At 42.0% G+C, this 24097-nt stretch overlaps 1 pseudogene; it reads right to left on the reverse strand.

The window, feature by feature from the left end:
* The window catches only part of LOC130073138 (zinc finger protein 585A-like), a 128876-nt pseudogene that overhangs the window by 61356 nt on the left and 43423 nt on the right, over positions 1–24097 (reverse strand).

Consider the following 24097-nt stretch of genomic DNA (forward strand, 5'->3'; position numbering starts at 1 on the left):
TAAATTCAGTAATCATTGCATTGTTTCTAAACGACGATTTGCACCTGGATAATCTCGAGTGATTGTAAGTGTGATGATCATCTGCTAAATGAGCAACAACGACCACAATTCACTCCTTCAGTCAGTGAAGCTAAGAGCTATACAATTAAATATATCAGAACAGTTTATTATGCATTTCTTCCAATATACAAAGATGGAACAAACTCAGAGATAGGTCGCACTGGATCAAATTATGTTCCAGAATTTAAAATAGAAAAATATGGGAGATTAGCAGATGAGACTTCAGTGTATACCGCAGAATTGGTGGCAATTCAGATGGCACTTAGTTGGGTGGAAGAAGTGATGCCAAATAAAGTTGTGATATGTTCAGATTCAATCACTTATAAGCCTACAAACATATCAAACAGTTAGATGTGATATCTATATAGAAATATTGAATATTTTGTATAGATTAGGGCAAGCTGGAACAATAATTAAATTTGTTTGGGTACCAGCACATGCTGATACCAGGTAATGAAAGATATGATAAAATGGCTAAACATCCCTATTACAGTTGCAATACGTAGGATGGAAGGAAAAAGTATCATTAAAGAAGCTTGCAACCAGAAATGGCAAAGAAATTGGAGGAATGTACAACAGGAAGACATTTTTACAATATACATAATACTGTAAGACAAAGTATATTGACACAAAATTTAAATAGAGATGATCAGGTTATTTTAACAAAGCTAAGGATGGGACATACACAACTTAATTCTACACTTCATATTATAGGGAAACATGATACAGGATAATGCTAAATATGCCAAGTAAAGGAAACAGTTGAGCATGTGTTGTTATTTTGTCCTAGGTATGAACAGGAAAGGAATGAGTTAATAAGAGAGCTGCAGAAAATGGGATGCAAAGAATTTACAATCAATAACATATTAAACACAAAACAAGGATCCGGGGAAATTATAAGGTCAGTTTTAAAATTCATTAAGCATAGTGGTCTTAGGAATAGAATATAGACATCTTTTAACATATATCTAGACTGAAATCACTTCACACTCCAGCACAGGTGGTGGCGGTATGCACCATAAAGTTGGTATGTGACCCGCCAATAAATCCAAAGAAGAAGAAGAAGTCAGTCAGTGAAGCTCCCACAGCTGTTCATGAGAGTTTAAACATAGACATAATAAATACATAGACGCCCTATTGGCCGCTTTGGAACGTTGCTGCGATACGTCAACGGGTCCGCCATTTTGCGGAGGGCAAGACTGCACTGTAACAGAGACTATTTATATAGAGACATGCCACTTACTCAATCCTCAATACAACTACATAGGGAAAACCCGTAACGCCAAAGATGGCGGTTGTATGCACATGTGCCGCCCCTCCCGCTGGAAAGCCAATCGTCTGCCTTTAACAGTCAAGCCGGGAAACATTTAAGCCTATCGTCTGGTTCCACTGACGCATGCGCACAGTTGAGGTTTGCGACAGTGGAAAATACGTTACTGTTTGAAAAGGCGGCAGATTTGATATGCAGTGTATGTGTGCGTTGTGTAAATATCAGACATCCCAAGTGTCTACCGCATATTTATAGCGGCTCCCTGATGCCCAAAATTAGTTCAAATCTCCCGGAAACTAGAGCGAGCGAGCGAGAGCTCACACATACTGTGTTTCAAACCGTGCAGCACGCGCACGTCAGAGGGAGAGAACCCTTGCGCATGCGTAGTAAAGTATAACCTGTGGGGGAAAAGGCGTTTTAAACCTTATTTTGGGGCAAAGTCATCAAACTTTTTCAGCGATTTTTATCATATTTTACTGCTGTTTCTATACATGCAGTTTTTATGTCCCGGTGACCAGTGAAAGTGCAGTTCTGACTCTCTGCCCATTCATTTAGATAGGAGCCTGGTCTTGTTAGTCCGAAATAGCTGCCCGGAGGCGTTGCCAAGATGGCGGCCGAGTGGCATGACTTGCCTAAAAGGACTTTGACTGTAATCACATGCAAGTAAACGGTGAGCTGCGGTTTTTCTAAAAAAAAAAAATAAATAAAAAACATTTATCAAACGATTTCAGTGGTTTGTACGTGGTGTACAATAAGCTCCATTTCTAGTTATTTAAAATCTCGATAGTTAGACTTATAAAATATATTTTTTTAATAACGAATTGTCAAAGCTCAGGCTTGTCATGTATCTGGCTTTTTATTCTTGGATAAGAATTGTGAAGATCCCAATACTGAGATATAATTTATTTTCACATTAAATTAAATAAAGTTTTCTTTTTGTGGGGAAAGCATTTTCTGTGATTGACCCGACTGGATCCTTTATGGTAATATATGATATGGTACAACTACAGTGCAATGCAAATAGTAAATATAAGATAAAGTGGGAAGTAATAGTAAATAGTTTAGTCAATAAAAAAAACAGTATACAGCAAATGAAATTGTAATTTATAGTATAATTATATAATATCATAAGTACCTACATACAATGAAGAGAATGTATAAAATTATTTATATTTTAAAATATTCCTACATAGGCTATATAAAATAAAATGTCACATCACAGCCCTGTCTCTTTTTGTGAGACCAAAGATCGCCCGTTAGATATAAGTTACACAAGACGAATTATATCTCATGTTTAACCACTAGACTAGAGACATCAGAGCCAGCGGCAAACATCAAAAGCACTAGCCGAGGTAAGGCTGTTCCAGGCGGGGTACATGAGCGCTGAGCGCCCGGATCTCACAACTCCGAAAACGTCAGATACATTTTTTAAATAGGCGCTATCTTTATAAATAAACCACAGATTTGGGCTTTAAACAACTACATTGTCGACTGAAAAACTATTAAAACTACATTTCGTGACACAATAACGGTAGTATTTTTACATTTCGCAGCCTTTCTCCTTTGAACGTTACTATAACTAATTATATCTTGACCAAATACAAACAGAAACAAATGTTCAGTCTTGCTTGTGAAAGATAATTCCTCGAGACCAGTTTTCAGTTGTGTGGTGATTTGTACAGCCCCAAGCAGCACACGAAACAGGCATTTTTCTCAATTCTCGTTATGAGAAGTATGGGAAAGTTGCCCTCCGCAATATGGCGGTGCCATTGATGTATGCTCCAGCGGCCAATAGGGCGTCTATGTATTTATTATGTCTATGAGTTTAAATGCTGGGGAATATTCCCATCTTCCCACAGGAGAAGAAGAAGCAAGCAGGAGGAATGACTCCAGGAGAAACTACGGACATACTATTGTAAAGATGGAGATTAAGGAAGAACCCTGCAGAATAAAAGATGAAGATACAGAGGAACAAATAGGTTGGTGTTTTCCTTCATTCTCTTTAATGACTGATGAGGAACATTAAGATGAAAACTGACATATAAAAATATCATCTAAAACTAGATACTAGTAGACTCAGTAGTAAACTGGATTTGTGCTTAATTGAAATGTTGAACAATGTTTATTTTTTTGTTTCTCATTTATCCTTTTATTGAATTATGGGAATTTAATTTGTTTATTTAAAATTTGTTTATTTAAGACAAAGTGCATCAGTTTCAAAAACCTCATAATTTCACAAATGAAGATGGAAATGCCGTGTTAGTGTGGGGCTAATTTGAGCCTTGTTAGTGGTATTAACTAGCGATCTCTTTTTGCTTACTCTATGCCCAATATACTAGCGTTATAAGCTAAACTGTTTTTAGAGATAAAACTCTTTACATTTGATTATCATGAAAACAAATCTCAGGGAACGATTTAGTCGGTACCAATGTGTTATTACACCCGAGGTTCATTTTGCGCCGGAGTTCTCCTTTAAGGTGTCCTTTTTTACTGAAAATCTTTCCACACTGAGTGCATGTGTCACCGATGTTAAGGCCAAGGGTTATTTACCACACTCCGGTGGAGCAGACACCAGAGGCAGACAACCAAGGTAAGTTTAAAAGGTAAGTTTTTATTAAAATTAAAAAGGGATAAAAGCGGGGACAGGGACGTTCGTGGCTGTGGCTTTGGTGCGGTACGGGGAGTGCTGGTAGGCACTCTTCCGTTCTTCAGGTAAGTATATCCCTCTCTTGGTGGCTCCTGGGACAGGCAGTGACTCTTCCCGTCGTCAGACTCGTTGAATAAGTTCGTGGGACAGGCAGTGACTTCTCTCGTCATCAGACTCGTTGAATAAGCTCGTGGGACAGACGGTGACTTCTCTCATCGTCAGACTCGTTGCATAAGCTCGTGGGACAGACAGTGACTTCTCTCGTCGTCAGACTCGTTGCATAAGCTCGTGGGACAGACAGTGACTTCTCTCGTCGTCAGACTCGTTGCATAAGCTCGTGGGACAGGCAGTGACTTCTCTCGTCGTCAGACTCGTTGAATAAGCTCGTGGGACAGGCAGTGACTTCTCTCGTCGTCAGACTCGTTGCATAAGCTCGTGGGACAGACAGTGACTTCTCTCGTCGTCAGACTCGTTGCATAAGCTCGTGGGACAGACAGTGACTTCTCTCGTCGTTAGACTCGTTGAATAAGCTCGCGGGACAGACAGTGACTTCTCTCGTCGTCAGACTCGTTGAATAAGCTCGTGGGACAGACAGTGACTTCTCTCGTCGTCAGACTCGTTGCATAAGCTCGTGGGACAGGCAGTGACTTCTCTCGTCGTCAGACTCGTTGCATAAGCTCGTGGGACAGACAGTGACTTCTCTCGTCGTCAGACTCGTTGCATAAGCTCGTGGGACAGGCAGTGACTTCTCTCGTCGTTAGACTCGTTGAATAAGCTCGCGGGACAGACAGTGACTTCTCTCGTCGTCAGACTCGTTGCATAAGCTCGTGGGACAGGCAGTGACTTCTCTCGTCGTCAGACTCGTTGCATAAGCTCGTGGGACAGACAGTGACTTCTCTCGTCGTCAGACTCGTTGCATAAGCTCGTGGGACAGGCAGTGACTTCTCTCGTCGTTAGACTCGTTGAATAAGCTCGCGGGACAGACAGTGACTTCTCTCGTCGTCAGACTCGTTGCATAAGCTCGCGGGACAGGCAGTGACTTCTCTCGTCGTCAGACTCGTTGCATAAGCTCGTGGGACAGGCAGTGACTTCTCTCGTCGTCAGACTCGTTGAATAAGCTCGTGGGACAGGCAGTGACTTCTCTCGTCGTCAGACTCGTTGAATAAGCTCGTGGGACAGACAGTGACTTCTCTCGTCGTCAGACTCGTTGCATAAGCTCGTGGGACAGGCAGTGACTTCTCTCGTCGTCAGACTCGTTGAATAAGCTCGTGGGACAGGCAGTGACTTCTCTCGTCGTCAGACTCGTTGCATAAGCTCGTGGGACAGGCAGTGACTTCTCTCGTCGTCAGACTCGTTGCATAAGCTCGTGGGACAGGCAGTGACTTCTCTCGTCGTCAGACTCGTTGAATAAGCTCGTGGGACAGACAGTGACTTCTCTCGTCGTCAGACTCGTTGCATAAGCTCGTGGGACAGACAGTGACTTCTCTCGTCGTCAGACTCGTTGAATAAGCTCGTGGGACAGACAGTGACTTCTCTCGTCGTCAGACTCGTTGCATAAGCTCGTGGGACAGGCAGTGACTTCTCTCATCGTCAGACTCGTTGAATAAGCTCGTGGGACAGGCAGTGACTTCTCTCGTCGTCAGACTCGTTGAATAAGCTCGTGGGACAGGCAGTGACTTCTCTCGTCGTCAGACTCGTTGCATAAGCTCGTGGGACAGGCAGTGACTTCTCTCGTCGTCAGACTCGTTGCATAAGCTCGTGGGACAGGCAGTGACTTCTCTCGTCGTCAGACTCGTTGAATAAGCTCGTGGGACAGGCAGTGACTTCTCTCGTCGTCAGACTCGTTGAATAAGCTCGTGGGACAGGCAGTGACTTCTCTCGTCGTCAGACTCGTTGCATAAGCTCGTGGGACAGGCAGTGACTTCTCTCGTCGTCAGACTCGTTGAATAAGCTCGTGGGACAGGCAGTGACTTCTCTCGTCGTCAGACTCGTTGAATAAGCTCGTGGGACAGACAGTGACTTCTCTCGTCGTCAGACTCGTTGCATAAGCTCGTGGGACAGGCAGTGACTTCTCTCGTCGTCAGACTCGTTGCATAAGCTCGTGGGACAGGCAGTGACTTCTCTCGTCGTCAGACTCGTTGCATAAGCTCGTGGGACAGGCAGTGACTTCTCTCGTCGTCAGACTCGTTGAATAAGCTCGTGGGACAGGCAGTGACTTCTCTCGTCGTCAGACTCGTTGCATAAGCTCGTGGGACAGGCAGTGACTTCTCTCGTCGTCAGACTCGTTGCATAAGCTCGTGGGACAGGCAGTGACTTCTCTCGTCGTCAGACTCGTTGAATAAGCTCGTGGGACAGACAGTGACTTCTCTCGTCGTCAGACTCGTTGCATAAGCTCGTGGGACAGGCAGTGACTTCTCTCGTCGTCAGACTCGTTGCATAAGCTCGTGGGACAGGCAGTGACTTCTCTCGTCGTCAGACTCGTTGCATAAGCTCGTGGGACAGGCAGTGACTTCTCTCGTCGTCAGACTCGTTGAATAAGCTCGTGGGACAGACAGTGACTTCTCTCGTCGTCAGACTCGTTGAATAAGCTCGTGGGACAGACAGTGACTTCTCTCGTCGTCAGACTCGTTGAATAAGCTCGTGGGACAGACAGTGACTTCTCTCGTCGTCAGACTCGTTGAATAAGCTCGTGGGACAGACAGTGACTTCTCTCGTCGTCAGACTCGTTGCATAAGCTCGTGGGACAGGCAGTGACTTCTCTCGTCGTCAGACTCGTTGCATAAGCTCGTGGGACAGACAGTGACTTCTCTCGTCGTCAGACTCGTTGCATAAGCTCGTGGGACAGACAGTGACTTCTCTCGTCGTCAGACTCGTTGCATAAGCTCGTGGGACAGGCAGTGACTTCTCTCGTCGTCAGACTCGTTGAATAAGCTCGTGGGACAGACAGTGACTTCTCTCGTCGTCAGACTCGTTGCATAAGCTCGTGGGACAGGCAGTGACTTCTCTCGTCGTCAGACTCGTTGAATAAGCTCGTGGGACAGACAGTGACTTCTCTCGTCGTCAGACTCGTTGCATAAGCTCGTGGGACAGACAGTGACTTCTCTCGTCGTCAGACTCGTTGCATAAGCTCGTGGGACAGGCAGTGACTTCTCTCGTCGTCAGACTCGTTGCATAAGCTCGTGGGACAGGCAGTGACTTCTCTCGTCGTCAGACTCGTTGAATAAGTTCGTGGGACAGACAGTGACTTCTCTCTTGTCATCAGACTCGTTGAATAAGCTCGTGGGACAGGCAGTGGTTTCTCTCGTCATCAGACTCGTTGAATAAGCTCGCGGGACAGGCAGTGGCTTCGAAGACAGAAACGGGGTACTTTACCAGCCTTCGCTCTCATTCTGGGTGGGTTAAAACGGCGCCATTGGGAGAAATAGTGAGGCTGGACTTTCTTTGGCGTAGGACACAGTGCTCGTGAACCGTGGCAATAAAGGTGCGTTGAGCTTTTCTCCTCCGCGCCATGCACTCCGCGCCATGCACTGAGTTTCTGACGGCACATCCGTCAGAAACTCAGAGAAAACACAGTTGTTTGATCTCACCACACTCCTGCATGAATCACTCTTGTAAATCTCCACACGTGTTTAGTTCACTCTTTCAGACACTGCAAACTCACTCTATCTTCACAGCGATTAATCAACTCGTTTCTCTTTTCTTCATAGGATGGATGAACCAAAGAAGATGAACATAGATTCAGCGATCTTCCCAGCCGCTACTGTTACTGTCAACAGGATAAAGCCTTGTTTATACTTGACACGCTCGCCGTTGTGCTATACTGTGAAACGACAGAGGGCGACTCGGAGTAATTCTCCTCTAAACCACCAGGAATCAGCAGTGAAGAAGTAGTTTGCCGTTTAGTTTATTAATTTCTGATTCATATAAAAAGAGTAATAAATGCAGTAGGTTTATTGTACTTTCACTGCATGTAAACTAGTTAAACAACTGAAGGCTTATTGAAGAGTGTTTAAACCTTAATTTCATCAGCAGGGCTTACTTCTGCTATTGTAGGCTTATTTTGTAAATGTAAGCAGTTACTTTACTAAGTGCAAACTGGGTGCTTAATGCAAATGTGTCCCTATTCACAAAATGAGAGGCTTTTATGGTCGCCCATCAATGCAAATGTCTCAGAAGGATCATAAACATGCTGGTACAGACGTAGGCCTACCAGTTCGGCCAGATTCGGCTGGAAGTCGTTCATCTTCGGATGCGGTGCCGCGCGATGTTACAAAAAGTGCCGTGCACACCGCCAGGCGAAATGGGGTCTTGCGCACCCAACGCGCACGACCGCCCACACCGCAATGACGTCATTTTTGCCGACACGCGCTTTTGCGGACACGTCGAGTATAAACAAGGCTTCATTTTTGCCGTGCGCTCCTTCGGTAGTACCCCAGAGTGCAGTCTGGACGATGGGGCGGGGCGACACTTTTAGGCGGGGCGACACGTGTCGCTCCCCCCACCCCCAATTTAATTGGTTTATAATACCGCAATCTTATTGGTGTAAACGATTCAGGTCTGAGCATGCGCATTCCTTTATGTACGATTTTGTGAATGATTTGGCCGTATCAAAGAAATATTAAATGCTAACTTTAATCGTATCTTATTATCAGTTTACCATGGTAATTTTTGTTAATATCTATTGGCTAATACTTTATTATACTTAAGACACAGTATAGATTAAGTTATTGTTTAAAAACGAACGCTTGGTGACGTTACTTGTACTTCAGGGAGATGTTTTACATTAGATTAGTGCGTCATTCACTTGGCTTCTTCATATTTCTATCAGGATCGGTGGATCAGCACAAACTCGGGATTTTACGCAAATGATGATAATTGACTGTAAGAATGTAAGCAGCTGATTTTAAATTCTAAAGCATGACCGTTTTTTGTTGTCATTTTTTTTAACGAGATTGTCCAATGCTTGCATTATTTGGTACAAAGTGCAAATAAAATGTTTAATGGCAAACACGTTCCTTGATTACCTGTTCATACAATATGAGGGCCTATTGGTTCTGTAAAGCCCTATGTTATATTTTTTAAAGATTCATGTTTTCTAATAAGTGTCAACCGGTTATGTACGACTGTCTATCTGTGACTGTGACATCAGGTATATTAAAAATCCAATTGTTTATTCATCCACCATCGCATTGCGTGTTCATGTTCATGTAGGCTACTGGATAAAAATGGTTACAAATATTAACACTCACATATAGGCTAGCTGCATAACCATAAAAAAGAACACTGCTATAAATCTGCGCAATTATAATAGGCTGTAATAAAATAAATAAAACACCCAGCAGAGAAGTGATATGAACATGTAGGCCAATTGCTTAAATACGCTCTTGAGCACATAGCCTACATAATAATATTTGCTATAGATCAACATAACATCTGTTTTAGCAAAAAAATAAATATATATATATTTATTTATTTATTTTCACATTGCAGCGCTGCACGGATTTTATTCCCATTGTACGCACATAACCCAATGGCCAGGGCTTGCTATTTGGATAGCCTGTCTTATTTGTCACCGTGGTTTTGCTTTAAAATAAAATAAAACACACTTTGGGATTTATCCTTTGTTTTACTGAAATACAGGGAATTATCATAATTTGTGTAAAATCCCGAGTTTGTGTTTATTCACTGATCCTAATGGAAAAACTTAAGGAGCTCTGCATGACATGCGGAAAAAATATTGTCTAAATCAGCCCACATAGAAATGATCTCTCCTTTGATCTGCCAGTAATTTCATGCAGTCATGCTCGTTGCCCACCAAAAGTTGCACTGACTTATCTGCAGGGTAAATTAATATAGTATAGCTAGGCTAAATCTCAAACAGTGTATTATTTATCAGCAACATATTTTGTGATATCGCCAAGCCATAAAACTGTTCAATATTAAAGTTTACAATATGACTTTTTGTAAAGCTGCTTTAAAACGATGCGAATTGTGAAAACATTTTGACAGTAACTTCATCTAACTTGATTCGTAAGTTCATCAAAACATTATCCAATTGATCGTTACTGAAATCGCAATGGTTATCACTTAATATAGTACGGCCAAACAGGGTCATAGATAATTCATAAACTCGTACATAAAGGAATGCGCATGCTCGTGCCTCAAGCGTCTATGCCAATAAGATTGCGGTATTATAAACCAATAAAATCGGGTGTGGGCGGAGCGACACGTGTCGCCCCACCCCATCGTCCAGACTGCACTCTGGGGCTACTCCTCCTTCGCGCTCATCCGGACGCGTCGAGTATGAACAAGGCTTTAAGACACACATGATGATTCACACTGGAGAAAAAACATTCACATGCTCTCAGTGTGGAAAGAGTTTAACTTACAAACGCTCTCAAAGAGCATCTGCACCGTCACTCTGGAGTGAGATCATTCAGCTGTGATCAGTGTGATAAAACATTTGTTTTTGAATCAGGCTTAAGAGAACACCTTAATGTCCATACTGGTGTGAAGCCTCACTTTTGTTCTGTTTGTGGAAAGAGTTTTTCACATCTTGGATCTATAAAAGTGCATGTGCGTATTCATACTGGTGTGAAACCTTATATGTGCTTTTACTGTGGGAAGACCTGCACTTCATCCAGCAACTTAAAATCACACCAGAGAATTCGCACTGGAGAGAAACCGTACAAGTGTTCACACTGTGGAAAGAGTTTCTCTCCTTCAGGAAACCTGAAAGATCACGAGAGAGTTCATACTGGAGAGAAACTGTACAAGTGTTCACACTGTGGAAAGAGTTTCACTCACTCAGGAAACCTGAAAGATCACGAGAGAGTTCATACTGGAGAGAAACTGCACCAGTGCTCTACATGTGGGAAGAGTTTCAGTCATTTATCTACTCTACAGAAACATGAGAAAAATCATTGCCCGAAGGTGTCTAAGTGAGCAAAGTTCACTTCCATAACTTGTAAATAAGCAAAAGATGGAATTATATTTAATACAGTATTTTAATCTAAAATTAGTATTGAAGTTTGATTGTTTGACAAGGGGAACCGGTTAAAATGGTTGTGAATTGCATTGTAAGTGTTGCATGTGTTGTTCTTCCGACACCCGTATTGATCCTCTGTTGTGTTGCACATGTTTTGTTCTTCCATTTCATTACATTTACATTTATTCATTTAGCTGACGCTTTTATCCAAAGCGACTTACAATTGCTATATGTCAGAGTTCGCACGCCTGTGGAGCAACTAGGGGTTAAGTGTCTTGCTCAGGGACACATTGGTGTCTCACAGTGGATTCGAACACAGGTCTTCCACACCAAAGGCATGTGTCTTATCCACTGCGCCATCACCATTCCCACCATTCTGACACCCGTATTGATCCTCTGTTGTGTTGCACATGCGCAGTAAACACTGAGTGTTACTGTATACAAGATGAACTGAACAGTAAAGCAACAATGTGAAAATACTCGTGTCAGTGTCATCGCTCAAGCAGTGCATGGTCATCTCATACAGATGGAACAAGAATAATAGTTCAGAAAACTAGTGTCGACATAAAACGCTATGATTTCTGAAGGGAAGTGTTTTGTTTCTTTCTGGTTTCATTATTTTCATTTGTGAAACAATGTCAACAATAGTCTATAAAATATCATTCATATCACAAACAACTTGTTTTTAGTCTCGCTGTTTAGAGGTGATGCATTGAGAACATATCGAAGACTTTATTGGATTGAATCACTCTCTGCACATTGTGAAAATGTGAGAATTAAAAGTGAATCAAACGTGTGATTTATTTAGGTATAATGAATATATTTAATTTAGTTTTCATTAAATCAAGGGGTTTAACATTGTATTCAGCATTGCTAATGAACCAGTAGTAGTAAACACTAATTATTTTTGGAAAAATTGCTCCAATTGTTTTTCTATGCATATTTAAAGAGGTGATTCCTCTCATAATATGGACTCTGAAAAAACACATCACTGAGAGAAGATGAAAAAGTAATGAAAATGAACTTCTTTTGAGCAGATTTTGTGTACTAGTCGAATCCATCGTGATTCATGAAACAGTTTAACTGAATTAATTCACTGTGTTTATCAGACTATTTTTATTGGGAGATTTCTATATCAGTTTAATTTTTACATTTATTTAAAAAAAATGCTTTGCATTGTGCAAAATGATCACAAATTTGTATTGATGTTGTGGAATCCTTTTCTATTGATATACGTTTCCTCATTTGCAAACATGAGTTCCATCAACAGCTTCAACAACTCAGGGAAGCACGAAATCCTCATAAAAGTGGCTTGATTTTGCTGCATGGTTTGAAGATCACTTGGAAAGTCGTAACACTCGTATAATACTATTAAAGGAGCCCTGGTATCCCAGCAGTAGTAAAGGGTCTGGTAGTTCGCTGGTACTGACACGCAACACAACAGAGGATGGCTGCTCTGTCAAGTCTTCGTCGTCGGTTAGGAACCTGGGTGTGCTCTTTGATACCAATCTTTCATTTGAAAGTCACGTGTCTAATATCTGTAAAACCGCATTTTTCCATCTTAAAAATATATCTAAATTCCGTCATATGCTCTCATTGACCCATGCAGAACAATTAGTTCATGCGTGACAGAGCGTTCATGACATCAAGACAAGATTATTGTAATGCTCTACTGGGTGGTTGCCCTGCACGCTTAATAAACAAACTAAAGCTAGTTCAAAACGCAGCAGTTACCAGAACCAGGAAGTATGACCATATTAGCCCGGTTCTGTCAACACTGCATTGGCTCCCTATTAAACATCGTATAAAATTTAAAAAATATTGTTGATTACTCACAAAGCTAAATGGTTTAGCTCCGCAGTACTTGAGCAAGCTCTTAAAGCATTATAGTCCTTCACGTCTATTGCGATCTCAAAATTCTGGCCAGTTAACAATACCTAGAAAATCAAAATCGACTGCTGGCGGTAGATCCTTTTCCTATTTAGCACCAAAACTTTGGAACAGTCTTCCTAACATTGTCCGGGAAGCAGACACACTCAGTCAGTTCAAAGCTAGATTAAACACATCTCTTTGACCTAGCATTCACATAACACACTATAGACTAATATAATTAAATGTTAGGCTGCATAGATTAGGTCAGCCGGAACCGGGAACACTTCCCTTAAATCCTGATGTACTTGTTACATCATAAGAAGAATGGCATCTACGTTAATATTAGTCTCTCTGTTTATCCCGAGGTTTACCCGGATCCAGGGTGTATCCAGATCTGATGAAGGACCAGCACCTGGACGCGACGACAACGCAGTCCTAAAGTGTCACTAGTCCCTCCCCCGTGAAGGCCTTCTTCCCTTCTACCCCTGTTTACTATAGTCAGATCCGGGCCGTATCCAAATCAGATGGTGGACCTGCGCCTGGACCCATCCATGACGCATCGCTGAAGTGCCAGCCTCATCAGCCCTGTGAAGGCCTCATCGACACGACAGCCATCGGCACTGATCCTCAACAAACTTGTTTCCATACCGGCGTGATGACTCCGACTTCCAAACAGAAGGAACTGGATAATATTCTGAATGTTCTGATCCAATTTGACTTCTGACCTGTAATGCTGCCCGAATCATAATCATACACTGTTCGTTCGTTGGCCAGAGGAGAACTGGCCCCCGACTGAGCCTGGTTTCTCCCAAGGTTTTTTTCTCCATTCTCTCACTGATGGAGTTTTGGTTCCTTTCCACTGTTGCCTTGGCTTTTGGCTTGCTTAGTTGGGGACATTTAATATTCAACAATATTATTGAGCTGCCTTACTAAATTTTCTTCTTGAAACAAACTTTGTTGTATTATTTTCATGTTATCACTGTGAAGCTGCTTTGATACAATCTGTATTGTAAAAAGCGCTATATAAATAAAGGTGACTTGACGAGTATTTTCACATTGTTGCTTTACTGTTCAGTTCATCTTGTATACAGTAACACTCAATGTTTACTGCGCATGTGCAACACAACAGCGGAACAATAAAGAACAAAACATGCAACACTTGATTAGAAAACACTTACAATGCAATTCAACAACCATTTTAACCAGTTCCTCTTGTCAAACAATCAACCTTTAATACTAATTTTAGAATAAATTTCTGTATTAAAGGTAATTCCATCTTTTGCTTATTTACAAGTTATGGAAGTGAACTTTGCTCACTTAGACATCTTCAGGCAATGATTTTTCTTATGTGTCTGTAGAGCAGATGATTGGGTGAAACTCTTCCCACATGTAGAGCACTGGTGCGGTTTCTCTCCAGTGTGAACTCTCTCATGATCTGTCAGGTTTCCTGACAGAGAGAAACTCTTTCCACAGTGTGAACACTTGAACGGTTTCTCTCCAGTGTGAACTCTCTCATGATCTTTCAGGTTTCCTGACAGAGAGAAACTCTTTCCACAGTGTGAACACTTGAACGGTTTCTCTCCAGTGTGAACTCTCTCATGAACTTTCAGGTTTCCTGACAGAGAGAAACTCTTTCCACAGTGTGAACACTTGAACGGTTTCTCTCCAGTGTGAACTCTCTCATGATCTTTCAGGTTTCCTGACAGAGAGAAACTCTTTCCACAGTGTGAACACTTGAACGGTTTCTCTCCAGTGTGAACTCTCTCATGAACTTTCAGGCTTCCTGACCGAGTGAAACTCTTTCCACAGTTAAAGCACACATAAGGTCTCACACCAGTATGAATACGCTCATGCAATTTTAAATGTTCCAGTTGTGAAAAACTCTTTTCACATACAGAACAGACGTGAGGCTTCACACCAGAATGAACTTTAAGGTGTTCTCTTAAGCCTGATTCAAAAACAAATGTTTTATCACACTGATCACAGCTGAATGATCTCACTCCAGAGTGACGGTGCAGATGATCATTGAGAGCGTGTTTGTAACCAAAACTCTTTCCACACTGAGAGCAAGTGAACGGTTTTTCTCCAGTGTGAATTCTCATGTGTTCATTTAGGTTTCCTTTGTGAATGAATTCCTTTCCACACTGAGTGCATGTATAAGGCTTTTCTCCAGTGTGAATCTTCATGTGTGTGTTCAGGGTTGATTTATATACGAAACTCTTTCCACACTCAGAGCAGGTGAAAGATCCTTCAACTCCAGATTTTCCAGCTTGTTTCTGTGTGAAATTCTCTTCAGTCTTTGAAACGACTGCATTTCCATCTTCATTTGTGAAATAATGAGGTTTTTGAAACTGGTGCAGTTTGTCTTCATTCGCTTCCATCAGGTCTAAAATAAACAAATTAAATTCCCATAATTTAATAAAAGGATACTTGAGAAACCAAAAATAAACATTGTTCAAAATCTCAATTTAGCACAAGTCCAGTTTACTACTGAGTCTACTAGTATCTAGATTTAGATGTTACTTTTATATTTCAGTTTTCATCTTAATGTTCCTCATCAGTCATTAAAGAGAATGAAGGAAAACACCAACCTATTTGTTCCTCTGTATCTTCATCTTTTATTCTGCAGGGTTCTTCCTTAATCTCCATCTTTACAATAGTATGTCCGTAGTTTCTCCTGGAGTAATTCCTCCTGCTTGCTTCTTCTTCTCCTGTGGGAAGATGGGAATATTCCCCAGCATTTAAACTCTCATGAACGGCTGTGGGAGCTTCACTGACTGAAGGAGTGAATTGTGGTCGTTGTTGCTCATTTAGCAGATGATCATCACACTTACAATCACTCGAGATTATTCAGCTGTTATTCAAGTGTTTTGCTCTAATAACCATTTAGAAATAATTTCATAATTTGAGGGTTTACTGTAAGGATTACCCTGCTATTTTTAACCAATTATTGGATCAAAAAGGAGTTGTGTCACAAAAAAAATGTAGCATACATGTTTAGCAGCACAGTTAGAAAAATAATGTAAAATGTTCTGCTACAATTTGTGTTTACACCAGGTTTAATTTGTTAATTACAAAACACAATTTAAAATCTTTACACTTTGTCAGTTAACTAGTCAGTAGGGATGGCTGACACGAAACAGTCGTTCCGAAGCTTTGCAAGATCCCGAAGCGCAGATGTTTCGAAACACTGATCCGAAGCGTGATTCAAAACACCCATGTCACGTGACTATGGCCAAACGAAGCCTCGAAATGTTTCACTAATGCTGCGTCCCAATTCGCCTACTTATACTACGCCCTAAAAGTATGTACTCTTTTTGAGAAGAAAAAGTACATACTTTTGAGTGTGTAGCAAAAGAGTAGGCAAGCTTTGGGACATACTACTTCGTCATCTTTAACGGACAGCTCAGTCGCGATCATTTTATCACCGTAAACTGCCCTGTCAATCATCTCGTCACAGTTAAAATCCTCCATTCAATCTAATTTAATTTCTTACCGTTTCGGAGAGAAATGTTGTAGCACGTTCATCTGCCAGTCGTGAGTCTTTCATGCGGAGACTCTCCTCATGTGTTTGCAATTTGAATGTAATGATGCATTTAAAAGTTAATGGCTAAACGTATCTTTGCAAAAGTTCACAATGCTGCTGTAGATGCAATATAATGTGGACAACATTGAATAAATACATTTTCGTCAGGTTAGATACTGATAATTAATCATTTAAACCCCTTTATCTAAACCACTCTACATGACCGCCGGACTCGCGCGTCCTCCATGTCTGTAGTTGTTTAACACTTTTCACTCGAGTTTGTAGTTCTAACCGAATCCTCGTCCAACGCGCGATGGGTTGTGGGCAATATCAGCCGTTAGAGTGCGCATCGATCTGCACTTCGGATTCTGACCGGATATAGTAGACCATCCGGGTATCTTTGGAACACTCATTTCAACATACTATGATTTGGGACGTACTGATTCTATTTTCGAATACTATTTAGGACGGATAGTATGCGAATTGGGACGCAGCACAAGTGTTTCATCAGGTGTGATCTGCCGAATCAGCGTTTGATTGACACGGTCCGGAACAGACCACACAATCGCACATCTGTATAAAAGTGAAATCAACGCATATTGGTTTTTGTGAGAGGAGTTTGATTTTGAGATAACGGATTTTGGCGATATAGTGACAGTGCGATTTGATCAGTTATAGGCTATTTAGGCTTACATTTAAATTTACACAACACATTGACTGATAGGCTAGAGACAGACAGAGTACATATAGTGCCACATTAATAGATACATAGATAAAAATATTAGGGCTGTCAAATGATTAATCGCATCCAAAATAAAAGTTTGTGTTTACATAATATATGTGTGTGTAGTGTGTATAATAATTGTATATATATAAATACACACACATGCATGTATATATTTAAGAAATATTTGCATGTATATATTTTATATATATTTATACATAATTAATATTATATATAAATATAAATATTTTATATATTAATAACACATTTTTCTTAAATATACATGCATGTGTGTGTATTTATATATACAAAATAATTATACACACTACACACACATATATTATGTAAACACAAACTTTTATTTTGGATGCGATTAATCGCGATTAATCGTTTGACAGCCCTAATAAATATATAGACAGCTAGATTAATAGATATATTTGTCCAGAACTCATGATCCACTAACTTACTGGAAAGAGAGAGCTGTAATCTTTCCTCATTTGTATGTCCTAGCTAAAAAATATATTTTCATGCCAGCAGCAACAAATGTCCCTTGTGAGAAGATTTTTTTCAAAGGCTGGAGAAATTATCTGTAAAAAAAGAAGTAGGCTAAGTCTTTCCACAGCAGAGAAATTCATATTTTTTAATAAAAATCTCTAAAAAAGTGAGACATTGTGGCTTGATTTATTTTATTAATATTCATTTTGCAGGACCAAAATAACATTATGCACAGTGAGGAGCCTATAGGTTACAAGCTTCACATATTAGAAAAATACAATAATAAAAAAACAACACATTTTTTAATAGCTCGTCAAGGTTGTTTCAGATCAACACCTGCAAGTGACCACTAGGTATCACAGTGGAGACGGGTGTCGGATTGATTCGAAGCCTCGAAACAATATGGCCCATTTGGTTCAACTGTTTCATTGCTTCACGAAGCCTCGATCTGCCCATCACTACTAGTCAATGATGAGCTTATGGTTTGTTATATTTACAACATTGCCGAAAATTAACCATGACTTGAAAGTGTAACCATTGGCTTTTGGCAGATTGATCGCCATTTAGGCTATATAACCAATTTTAACTGCAAATACAACGGTTAAACTATGGTAATGGCTTTAACTAAAGTAACCATGTTTTTTTTTAGGGGGGGGGGGGGGTATTTGTATTAAACCCATGGTTCATTTTCGTAAGGGATTCACTTCTAGTCAAACATTGTGAAAGTGCCTCACTTCGGATGCAAGATCTGAATCGGATTCATTAAATTGAAAACTCCGGCTGGTTAGATTCACTAAAATAAACCCAATCTTTTAAGAGTCATTTGGATTTCTCTTAATAAATAATAAAATGAATGTACTCACAGTCTGAAAAACGGCAGATTTAGAGCAGAATGATCGGCTGTGTTGCACTTCTCATGTTTATGTTCCCTTCCCTCGCTCACTTCTCTTCTTCTCCTAGACTCGGATGTGTGTCATTGCTTCGGTTGCTCGAGCGCCTCTACTGGCGGAAAACATATTAAACTCTGTTAAACTCCCAGATATAAAACAACCACGATAATCTCTTCTTATCTTGGTTATGTATACATTTATTTATATAGCTCCCAAACATGTTTGATTTGGAATAATTAAGTATTGATTTAGAAATTACATCTTATAGGTGACAAAGCTGTTAACTTTCACCATAATAGATCATTTTGAGATTCAAACTTCAAATATCTGTTTGTAGTTATATTTGCCCTCTGTGTTACTGATGTTGTTTATTTTATTATAAATCTTGAATTCATTTTCAAGTTAGATGGTACAAGTATTATTAATAAAAAGAGATTTGAAGATTTAAAAGTAACAAATAAAATGTTTTAACAGTTTCTTTCCTTCTTTTTTATTTATTTTTTCTTTCAGCTTTGCCAAAATCTAAAATGAAGCAAAGTCTTCAGCCACAATAAAAAGACGAAATGAAAAATACAACGCATGGAACATGGGGCACAAAGTCAAAATGAGGAACTTTACAAAAGAATATACAGTTTACAGATTAAGACCCAGACAGTAGTGTCGGCCCAGATGTGGTACACGTGGACAGTGGCGCAAAAAGTGGTTATGCGCTATATGCGGCGCATAGGGGTCCAGCACCATGAGAGCGCCAAAGAGATGGTAAAAAAAAATAATAATAATAATTTTCTATATGTAGCTGCTGTTGTGCGTTTTTCTAAATAATTTCTGCATTTTCAAAAATAGAAAAAGAAAGAGGGAAAAGGAGATGGCATGTCAATTGATGCGACAGCAACGAAATAAGTGGATGGTGAAAGGCAACAGATTTAAAGTGTGACGTCCAGACATGTAAGCTACTGGCCATCGGGACACCCGGTGAGCCGACGTGCTAAATGGGCCGATACATCTCATACTTTTTTTTGGTCTTAATTGCCCATAAAACTCGTACATCGGCGGCCCATTCGTTTACTTTTGTTTTGCTTAATTGGCGCCGCTGGGTTAGTCCCGGGGCCCGTTTCAGTAAGGAGGTTCAACCAACTCTGAGTTAAAACTTGAACTCTGAGTTAATTTACCCTGATATGGGAAACTCTGAGTTCTCTTACGAGAGGTTATCTCGTTTTGCGTAAGTTAGCTTACGCTACGGGAAAGATTCATCTTTTCGAGATATTGAAGCCAAAAAATTATCCTTAATTTTTGTATTCATTGTCAACGCAGTGCAGCAGCTAGCAGACCTAGAGCAGGCTGTCTAGCGTGCTCATTGGCTGCCCTGCGGGAACTGCAGCAGCCTACCACTGAGCCCGGCGTGACGTCGCGTCCAATGAAGGGGGCTCGCGCCTTTACAGCGTCAGAGCCCGCCAGAATGGGCGTGACTTAGCGTATATAAGCGGGGCTCGGAGGCTGTTTCTCTGATTTTAATCTCTTCAGCGAAGCTCTTCGCATCGCTGGATTCCGAGAGAAGCCGCGCCACCGCTGAGGAAGTGAAAAGCCAGCTTAGGACAGCGCCTGAAGAAGCCGGTCGTCACCGCCTTCAGCCATCCGCGTGAGCTACGCTATCCGGCGACGTATCCTTTTTCGGAGCTCTATTCTGTTGTGTTCGCCGCTGCGACACCCCTTCCTAAAAGAGCAGCGAGACGTCTTTATAAAGATGTCTCGCATTTCCTGTGGCTCGTCCGAGCCCCGCTCAGCGCCATAGACCGCCATTGCTTTGCACTCTCTGCCTGGGCCCAGTTCTTCGCGGGCGGCTGCGTCCACTGCGAAGAGTTGTCGATGACATCCCTGCAGGCTCGACTTGACCTCTTCGAATGCTGAAGCTGTCACTCCGCCCTCCGCTGGACTACGCAAAAGAAGCGCCGTGCACAGAGACTGCCGGAGCCTCACGTGGCATTCAAGCACTCGCCGGATCAACTCCCTCGAGTGCCTCTCTCTCCTTCTCTGCCCCCCTCCCGGACGTGCAGCCGCCGACTCCCGCCCGCGCTGCCGCCACCTCAGGGGACGAGGCGCTTGATATGGATGAGGTCGCCGCCGCTGACAGCTGTTCTAACCGCGACTAGCTTTCTTTAAGTTACAAGAAAGCTACCCCGCCCCCACGCCCCATGCGCATGCGTTACTCACCGGCGAAAAGGGGAAAGAGATTGGTTTAGTCCCACCAAGGCCGGACATTTTCCAAACCCCCATTTTCCAAACATTTCTCAGCTCCTCCGAGTTCGAGCGGCTGGAAATGTCAATGTTGCAGCAACGAGCCTGTTATATAACACGCACGCCTGCTACAAACGCCGACACAAAACTGTGATGACGCTCTCTTATCTGCTCACGCTAATCCAGGCTTATGTTGTTTTCCCCTGTGCGCCAGTGGCTAAACACAAAGCTTTCACGCCAGAGACCCGTGTTCGATTCCCGGCTTGGGCAGCAGATCAAATTTATGTGGCTCTCACTTATGTGGGGTTATCGCAAAACGCTCCCCATCAAAAGCGATCGGGACGTCACATATGAATGTAAGTCTCGTGCCTGCTCTCAAGTGCTCACGCTTACTAATAAACGCTTCGCCCAAGGCGCTGCTCGCACATCACAAAGTGATCACGAAACGCTCCCCATTCTCAGCAATCGGGACGTCATATATGAAACAGGCTGTCACCGCTGTCAGCGAGCCGGCGTATTCAAGCACCGCTTTCAAGCTCGGACCGCGACGACAGTGAATGTGGAAGTAGCACATCTACTCCGCGCAGAAATAGCGAAGCTGTTGTGCAAAGGGGCCATAGAACTGGTACCGCCTTCTCTGAGCGAGTCAGGCTTTTACAGCTGTTATTTTCTCGTACCCAAGAAGGACGAAGCCCTCAGACCTATTTTAGATCTGAGACATTTGAACAAAGTGCTTGTGAAAAGACCGTTCAAAATGCTTACGACCAGAAAGATCCTCGCGCACGTTCGCCCGAGGGACTGGTTTATTTCTCTCGATCTGAAAGATGCCTATTTTCAGATTCAGATAATACCCCGTCACAGGCCATTCTTGAGATTCGCCTTCGACGGTCAGGTATATCAGGTGCGTCTCGCTGAGCTTGGACCGCCGGCTGCGAACGAATCAGAGTGACTCAGAGCTGCACCACAGCTCTGCAGCCCTGGTTAGTGGCCGATTGGTATCAGCGGGCAGTGATGTTGGAAGCTGTCTCATATCGAAAGGTCATCTCGACAGATGCATCCAACTCAGGTTGGGGCGCTCTCTTCGAGAGGGCTCTCTTCGAGGGCAGACCGGCCTTTGGCCTCTGGTCAGACCAGGAGAAGCTCCTTCACATAAACTGTCTGGAAATGTTGGTGGTCGAGAACGTCCTGAAGCGCTTCCTCCCGTTCTTACAGGACCACCATGTTCTAGTCCGTTCGGACAACATGTCTGTAGTGTCCTACGTGAACCGTCAAGGCGGTGTCAGATCCAGGAACCTCTGCGATCTAACAGAACGCCTCCTCGTTTGGTCTCAGCATCATCTGCGCTCGCTGAGAGCTGCGCATGTGCCAGGCCACCTGAACGACGGCCCAGACAAACTGTCCAGGGAAAACGTTCCCCCGGGGGAATGGTCCCTGCACCCCGAAACAGTCCAAACAAACCCCGCCCAGCACCTTCTGGCCAACCCATATGAGCAATGTCTGTTTCGTGTCCTGCTTGGGGCTGTAGGCTACAAATTGCCACACAATTGAAAACAAGTCTCGATGAATTATCTTTCACAAGCAAGACTGAACATTTGTTTCTGGTTGTATTTGGTCATGATATAAATAGTAATAGTAACTTTCAGAGGAGAAAAGCCGCAAAATCAAAAAAAAAAAACTACTGTTATTGTGTCACGAACTGTAGTTTTAATAGTTTTTCAGTCGACAATGTAGTTGTTTAAAGCTCAAATCTGTGGTTTATTTATAAAGATAGCGCCTATTTAAAAATTTGATCTGACGTTTTCGGAGTTGTGAGATCCAGGGATCAGCGGGCGCTCAGCGCTCATGTACCCCGCCGAGAACAGCCTCACCTCTATCCCTTTAACAGTCAAATTCCATGATTACTGAATTTACACTTTGGGCTTGATATGATACAAAAGTGTAATTTCAGTAATCATTGAATTGTTTCTAAACGACGATTTGCACCTGGATAATCTCGAGTGATTGTAAGTGTGATGATCATCTGCTAAATGAGCAACAACGACCACAATTCACTCCTTCAGTCAGTGAAGCTCCCACAGCCGTTCATGAGAGTTTAAATGCTGGGGAATATTCCCATCTTCCCACAGGAGAAGAAGAAGCAAGCAAGAGGAATTACTCCAGGAGAAACTACGGACATACTATTGTAAAGATGGAGATTAAGGAAGAACCCTGCAGAATAAAAGATGAAGATACAGAGGAACAAATAGGTTGGTGTTTTCCTTCATTCTCTTTAATGACTGATGAGGAACATTAAGATGAAAACTGAAAAAGAACAATACTTGAAAACCAGAAGTTAATTGTAGACTCAGTAGTAAACTAGATATGTGTTTAATTAAAAATGACCTTTATTTATTTTTGTTTCTCATTTCTCCTTTTTAATGTAATTTAATTAACTTAGATCCAATGGAAGTGAATTAAAACAAACATCATCATTTCACAAATGAAGATGTAGAACTGACATATAAAAACGAAGACAAACATCTGTTACAGAAACCTCAGTATTTCAAAAATGATGATGGAAACACTGTCATTTCACAGACTGAAGAGAATTTCACACACAAACAAGCTGGAAAAGGATCTTTCACCTGCCCTGAGTGTGGAAAGAGTTACTTACTTAAATCAACCCTTAAGACACACATGAGAACTCACACTGGAGAGAAGCCTTATACATGCACTCAGTGTGGAAAGAGTTACATATATAGATCATCTTTTATTTTACACATGAGGATTCACTCTGGAGAAAAACCATTCACATGCTCTCAGTGTGGAATGAGTTTCGGGTGCAAAAGAACTCTCAACAATCATCTTCGCCGTCACTCTGGAGCAGAGCCGGCCGAGCCACTAAGCGACCGTTGCAATTGCAAAGGGCCCCGTGGCCAGCAGAGGGCCCCCTAGAGTCACTGCTAGCTAGTGGGGGGGGGAAAAATCGCACAACAAAAGTAACATAAAATAAATAAATAAAAAGAAATGGACCTACAGCGCTCTTTATCAGGCATCATGATAAGCACAGAGTTGTTATTTATTTAGTTCTGTATTATGGCAAATCAACCGGGAGCTCCCCGCGAAGGCGCGCGCGCGCGTCTTGATCCCGACTGCCCCTATGATCCCCGACTGACTCGTTGTCACTTGGTCAGTCAGTTAGCGACTCGACGATGTCTGACAAGAAACGAAAATATCTTTCTGGCCAAGAAAAACGACAAAAAAGAGCCTGGAAGAAGAGAAGAAGCAAGAAGATAAAGGTACGTAAGCCTGTAGGCTTAATTTTCCGATTTCTGTAATATGGATAATCTGCACTAAAAGTCTTATTTTAACATTAGCCTACATCGTGCTTGTATTAATTTTCTACAGTTGTTT

This window comes from Rhinichthys klamathensis, unplaced genomic scaffold (genome assembly GCF_029890125.1).
Source record: "Rhinichthys klamathensis goyatoka isolate OS25496 unplaced genomic scaffold, OSU_Roscu_1.1 h1tg000523l_1, whole genome shotgun sequence".
NCBI classification, from domain to species: domain Eukaryota; kingdom Metazoa; phylum Chordata; class Actinopteri; order Cypriniformes; family Leuciscidae; genus Rhinichthys; species Rhinichthys klamathensis.